The 6,972-nt window shown below is 34.0% G+C and overlaps 1 long non-coding RNA gene across 1 annotated transcript; it reads right to left on the minus strand.

Annotated features, from left to right (window-relative positions):
* Positions 1 to 1,185: 1,185 nt before the first annotated feature.
* On the minus strand, positions 1,186 to 1,783 carry LOC108377391 (uncharacterized). Its single transcript, XR_001849323.1, has 3 exons — positions 1,734 to 1,783; positions 1,497 to 1,667; positions 1,186 to 1,440 (listed from the first exon to the last, which is right to left on the minus strand). It is a non-coding gene; the product is annotated as an uncharacterized LOC108377391 (long non-coding RNA).
* Positions 1,784 to 6,972: the final 5,189 nt, after the last annotated feature.

The following is a 6,972-nucleotide window of genomic DNA, read 5'->3' on the forward strand; positions in this document are numbered from 1 at the left end:
CTACGCCACACATATGATAAGTAAAAGTAAGCAAGCAGTGTGTAAATTTGCATTCATTATGAGAGGAAACTGGTTACCTATCTTAATATGCATAAATTTAAACAAAAATTTTTTAGAGTGAATTTTTCTCGTTTACACATTTTCGTGTGTAAAAATCCTTTTGGTTAGCGGCTTTACACAATCCCACGGGTGAAATCAAACAACAGATGCGTATTTTGTAGCTTGTACACTAGGGTGGTTATTTGATTTTGAACATGAGATGTTTAAAAGATACACATAAATATACACATGAAATGTTTAAAATTGTAAAAAAGTTTAAAGTAAAAATATATTTTTTACTAATAATAAACATTAAGCGCTCATATTTCCTCAATTTTAAGCAATTTGTGTGTAATTTTTCTCTACAAGACAAATTTTATATGTAAAACTAAACAGACAGTGTTCAATTTTGCAAACATTACGAATGGAAACTGGTTACCTACCTCTCTTTATATGCGTAAATTCAAACAAAAATTTGTTAGAGCAAATTTTAAACATTTTATGTATAAACTGTGAAATTGAAAACAATAAATGTTTGGAACTTAACAAACTAATTTGAATTTTGTTCTACGCAGCACATATGATAAGTAAAAGTAAACAATCAGTGTTAAATTTAATTACCACGGTGTGTAAATTTGCATTCATTAAGAGAGGAAACTGGTTACCTATCTTAATATGCGCAAGTTAAAAAAAAATATTTTGAGTGTAATGAATACAGATTTACACCCCGTTGTTAATTAAATTAAACACTGCTTGTTTACTTTTACACAGAGAAAAAAATGACTTTTAATAACTACAAGATTGTCTCTATGATTTGTTTCTAGCCGACGGAGTGTGTGCAGGAAAAAAAGGGAAGAGATTTTCATAGACAATTTCTTTTTGATTTTATTTAGAGATTCTTATTAATTAGGGAGTGGGTAAAAGTTACCGTGGCGCGTGTGTATAGACACTGCCTATTAATTATATGGAAGAGTATCTTCTTAATTTCAGAAGAAAACTTATTGTAACAATTATTTCGCATTTTTCCGAGAATTTGCCAACATTCGCTACCAAAGAGAAAAATATCAAAAAGAATCAACTTCCTAATAAATACTACTATAAAAACCCCATGACGATATTTTTATCATGTAAAAACCCTATGAACAATTGCTTTATTAGTTTTAATTGCACCCACCAACAAGCGATCAGCTGTTTTTCTTACTGGCAATATGTTGCAAGTTAAAATATTTCCAGTAATTTATGTAATTATTTGCTACAAGAACAGGCATTATATCATTTAAATTTCCTGTGTTTATCAACAATTTCATCGCTCCCCGCTTTATAAGGCCGGTGGCTGTTGTAGCGATCATTATGATCCTATTCGATCTGCTTGTTGCATTAATATATACATATGTAGATCACCTAAAAGATTAGAAGTGTTAAAAATATTACTAACGAATACTCTAATACATACGCACCTACATAACTTCATAATCTTCGCACATTAGGCTTTGGTATTTGTACGTATGTAGCTGCTTCGGTGTAATCGCATTACCCTTAATGCATATAGAAAATTTTGACGGGATGTGTACGACCTGGTACATTCTATAAAGGCGTATCATCGCAGCACTGTTAAAATTTTCCTGCATCTAGAGTGGCAGACATTAGAAATATATTACCAATAGGTTTTGCGGCAATAAGCTGCTTCTATTTACCTGGACTTTTTAGGTTGCAGTATACACAATTGTCAGAAAGTGCCGCAAGTGGTCAGCAATCACGCCCAACGGTCAGCAAGTCATTCACTGTAAATATATTGCGAAATAAATAGTTTATTTATTGAAAATATATAGGAAAGAAAACATTGTTTACCTGTTTGCTTTTCTTTTACCAATTCACAAGAAAAATAGAAACCAGTGTTACCGACCACTTAAAAGGTATCTTTAAGTACATTTGATCAAGTAGTAACAACGTTCACAATCTTTGACAATCTTTGCGAACTGAAACGCGAGATTCCAAAATAGCTATAGTGCTGCCACTGTATTAGTATTTCGTAATAATTCACTTTTCCTTACAAGGTGTGTGCAGTTTTCAATGCTTTTCGGTATCTTCTTTCATTTAATATATATATAAATGAAAATTCGTAATAAAAAATCGCGCGATTTTTTATCCAAAATTTTCGTTTAATAATTAAGTTAAATTATATATTTTAATAGTGTTTAAAAAGTGGAAACTGGTGATTTAGTGCATTTTTGACGTGGTAATTGCCTATACAAAACAACGAAATTTAACAAAAGTTTTTTGTTTATAACTTTTAAATGGTTAATAATATTAGCCCCCCCCCTCCAGATTGTTAATAGGGGGACCGAAACGCGTCGTTTGGTACCCCTCCCGACTTTTCCGGACCTTTTTTAGGGGTTGTTACCCTATACTAGAGCATTACCATAATAAAATATAATATTCGCAAGTGCTAATATTTTGAAACTTTTTAAATTATTAAAGAGATTTTACTTAGCTTAAGCAAACGCGAGTGAAAACGACCCACCGTCACTTTGGAATGCCCCAACGGCTTTTGTATAGTCTGTTCCAGTACTCCAGGATTTAGTTACATAGAAATAGCACTGAAGTTCTTATAAATGTGTGCGTACTTCAACGACTTCTGATTAATTCCTCGAGAACTGGAACAGAGTAATAGTTGGCGGCGTCGGTTGAAAATTTTCGAAATTTATTCATTGAATACGATTACGCGTGCGAACTTGATATCGGTGCTGTAAATTGAATGATTGCATAAAAAGTTAATTATAAATAATAAAATAAAAAGTGAACTATTTTAGTACTTGCGTTTGTGCAATCAAAAAAAAAACCCTCATAAAAACATGGACGACGCCTATGCAAACTATGTCAATGATGAATCCTCCGAGGACCCATTGCAGGTATTTCCTCTGTTTTCATCTTGGGAGTTGAATGAGGAGGTGTGCTCACTCCTGTTCCAGCACGGAGTCGATTCATTTGCCGTTTTAAAAATAATGGATTTATATGACATACAAACACTATTTGATAGGCTACCGGCACATTTTTTCGGGGAAAGGGTGAAGTTTAAAGCGGGACTAATACAATGGCGGAAAGATTTGGTAAGTCGAATGTGAGATCGAACATGTTCCGGACACATCAAAGTAAATCAGCAGCCTTCCTGTTTCGTGGTGTAATTTACATTGGACATTTAAAATTATCATAAATTAATGGGCTGGTGATTTGCATTGTTGCACTTTCTTCTTAATCGCTTCGAAGAAACCAAATGCAATTCCATATTTTTGTAACTCGTGCTGCAAATTCTGTTATTGTAGTGGACATGTTTGTAACAATTCTTCGTAGCGTTTTGGTTTGGATTGTAATTGCCACGGTTTATTATTTATTCTATGAGTTCGCTTTGAAATTCGGTCAGAAAACACGTATGTATAAACGCATCATTCATTTGGCGCGAAGTGAAAATCGGCGGGTTTTCTTTATACAGCCCGTTTTAAGTTTGAATTATTGTTCGCTTCCATTTCGGTTAGGCTTTCTGCTCAATGGTCGTCCAATCATTATGCTTCATCGGTACAATCATAATGCAACGACTACACTTCCACACACTCGGTCGAGATATTTAAATTAATTTGGCGGCATAAGTGTAAAATACCAACTGTTTAGCTATGGAAAAACCAAAAATGTATGCCAGAGACAGAATGTGTAAAGACGAAAATTTTGGGATTTTTGTATATGTCGGGCACTGATTTCTAGGTAGATGTCAGACTGCATGATCGTGCATGAGGGCGTCAGAAAAACTTAACCCCATCCTTTATTTAGACATCTGAAAACTAAATTCGTACAACTTAAACATAGGGCCAAAGCAGACCAACCACACGGGGTTTCTATACATTTCGGCTGCAGCGCCATCCATTGAAATGAACACGTGTTATGAATTTCAACCTTAACTCAAGCACACTAATCGGGTAAATTGTTATCAAAAGAATTTTCCATCATACAGGTACATAGCTCACATTTAAAACTTGAACGAAATCGGTTAATAAATACGATTTTTATAAATAACTCTACTCCATAACCACCTAGCGAGTTTTCTGGTAGCATGTAATTGGACCATATATGTATGTAAGATAACCTCCGACAATCTGACGAAGCTCTATTCAGTGGTTTTTGAGTTTATTCCGAACAACGAAAACGGCAATCATTTTATGCAAATAAAAGGTGTATACGAAAAATTTTGGGCGCACAAATACTCGTACTGTCGCGACATAAATAACAGTAGCCCAGAAAAAAATACGTATCGCAGTTAGCCAACTTTATACTTTTAATTAAGTAATTACTTGTTTTAGGGAATTTGTTATAGTTCTCNTTTTTGAGTTTATTCCGAACAACGAAAACGGCAATCATTTTATGCAAATAAAAGGTGTATACGAAAAATTTTGGGCGCACAAATACTCGTACTGTCGCGACATAAATAACAGTAGCCCAGAAAAAAATACGTATCGCAGTTAGCCAACTTTATACTTTTAATTAAGTAATTACTTGTTTTAGGGAATTTGTTATAGTTCTCAAATGAGCTATACGAAAGCAGAAGTACGCAAATTAATTGTGCGCAAAAAAGGAGAAAATCCAAATTTTTCTTGCAATGATATCGCGAAATCATTGAAAGTTCCTAAGTCGACTGTAACTTGTGTGCTCAAACAGTTTACGAACGTTTAAGTACAGAAAGAAAAGTGGGAAGTGGCCGACAAAAAGGATTTACTTCAAAAAAAAGGCCAATGAATTGGTACGTATTTTTAAGAAACATCCTAGACTCTCTATCAGAGATGTAGCTAAAAAAGTTAACATGTCGCAAGGATACGTTCAAAAAGTTCGGAAGGAGAGAGGTTTGCAATCATTTAAAGTCCCCTTAACGCCAAACAGAAACGACAAACAAAACGCCACCGCCAAAACACGACCGCGAAAGTTGTACGATAATTATGTTCACGATTTCGACTGCATAATCATGGACGATGAAACCAACGTTTTTGTAACATCTGGGACAATAAATCAATAAATTTACGTCAAAGAGTGTTTGCAGAAACGACTTCTGCCATTGGTACAGCTTCACACGGGCTCTGTGCTCTTTTGGCCAGATTTGGCAAGTTGTCATTATGGAAATTTGGCCAAGAACTGGTATGAAGAGAAAAATTACCATTTTGTACCGAAAGAAGCCAACCCACCGAATTGCCCCGAACTAAGACCAATTGAAAAGTATTGGGCTATAATGAAAAGAAAACTTCTAAAAACAAAGAAAATTGCCAAAACCAAAGAAGACCTTCGATCAAAATGGACTAAGGCATCGTCAGAAATGATGTGCGGCGCCTAATGAGTGGTATTAACTCAAAAGTCCGATCTTTCGCATATGATATGAATAAATAAACAAACCTTGTACTTTTTATCAACAGCTTATTCTAAGCTTCTTAAATATGTAAAAGCTTCCTCGATAACTGTAGAAATGTGGATTTAATAAATGTTTTTTGTCGACCAAATTTTTTTGTTTACACCCTTTAGGTATGTACAGTAGTGTCCAACCGGTAGCTCGCGGCTGCCTGGTAGCTCGCGACCTAAATTTTAGGCGCCCGCAAACAAGAAGATGAACAGAATATTTTGTATTGAATTGAAAAGTTTAACAATTGGAAGCTTTTTTGGTACATAAGTAAGCTTTTATTTTTAAATTTTCACGAACTCATTCACTTCTTATCTTTCTATGCTAGACATGATAGAATCTCTGTTTCAGGATTTTCAAAACAAAAACAGCGTAATCTCAGCAATAAAAAAGTGTCGTTATGTGATGACCTACCAAACGATATTCATAGCCAAATAAAAAGCGCTTTCTAGAAATGTGACTAGGTTTCCTTACAAATGGATGAGTCGACCGATATTTCAGACTCTCCGCACTTATTAGTGTTCACCAGAGTGGTATTTTCTGATTTTTCTGCTAAGGAGGCACTTTTAGTCAATCTGACTTTGGAAACTCGTACTCGTGTGCAAGATATATATATATAACGTAGTGAAAAAGAAGGAAAATCTGATTGCAAAAATACTCAACCTTGACAATGTTATGAGCACGATCATTCGTATTGTGAATTTGATTCGCGGATGACCGCTAAAGCATCGGCAATTCAAAGCCTTGCTCGATGAATTTGAGAGTGAATTCGGTCACATATTCTACCACTCTGAAGTAAGATGGCTGAGTCAAGGTAAAGTGCTCTCAATATTTGTAGCTTTGATGACAGAAATAAAGATTTTCCTGAAATCCAAAGGCAGCATTTTTAGCTGATGTGACTGCAAAACTAAATGATTTCAATACAACTTTGCAATCTCGAAATCGATGTATGGATAGAGCAGTTGACAAAGAAAAACGTTCAACATTTCCAGACGTTCAATCTTTATATATAACTAATGGTTATAAAAAACAAATACCGAAACGTACTGACTGACGAACATGTCAAAAATACCATAATTTTAGCCTGCACAACTGTGCAATATAAACCAGGTTTTAAGAAGTTATCTGAAAATATGAAGACTCAAGCATCATATTAAGTTTATTGGGCATGTGAAAAAAAAAAAAAAAAATGTTGCAATTTTATTATTCTCAAATAGTCTCGTTTGATAGCCATATGGCAACATTTAGGTTATATTATAAATTTAACTGAATTAAAGTTTTTAAATAAGTGGCAACCCGCTTCAAGAATATTTTCAAAAGTAAGCTTCCTAATCCTCTTTAGTTTAATATTTGTTTTGCAATATTTCATTTATTTTACAAATTTTAATGAATACAATTTTTCAATCAGTTGGCGAATCCCCTAAAAATATTTTCAGCATTAAAATTTCCTAGCCTCTTTAGTTTGATGCCAATATTGCAATATTTAATTTATGCTATCAATTAAATTG

This window comes from Rhagoletis zephyria, unplaced genomic scaffold (assembly GCF_001687245.7).
Source record: "Rhagoletis zephyria isolate East Lansing unplaced genomic scaffold, Rhagoletis_zephyria_1.1 Rzeph_scaffold_12010, whole genome shotgun sequence".
Lineage (NCBI taxonomy): Eukaryota > Metazoa > Arthropoda > Insecta > Diptera > Tephritidae > Rhagoletis > Rhagoletis zephyria.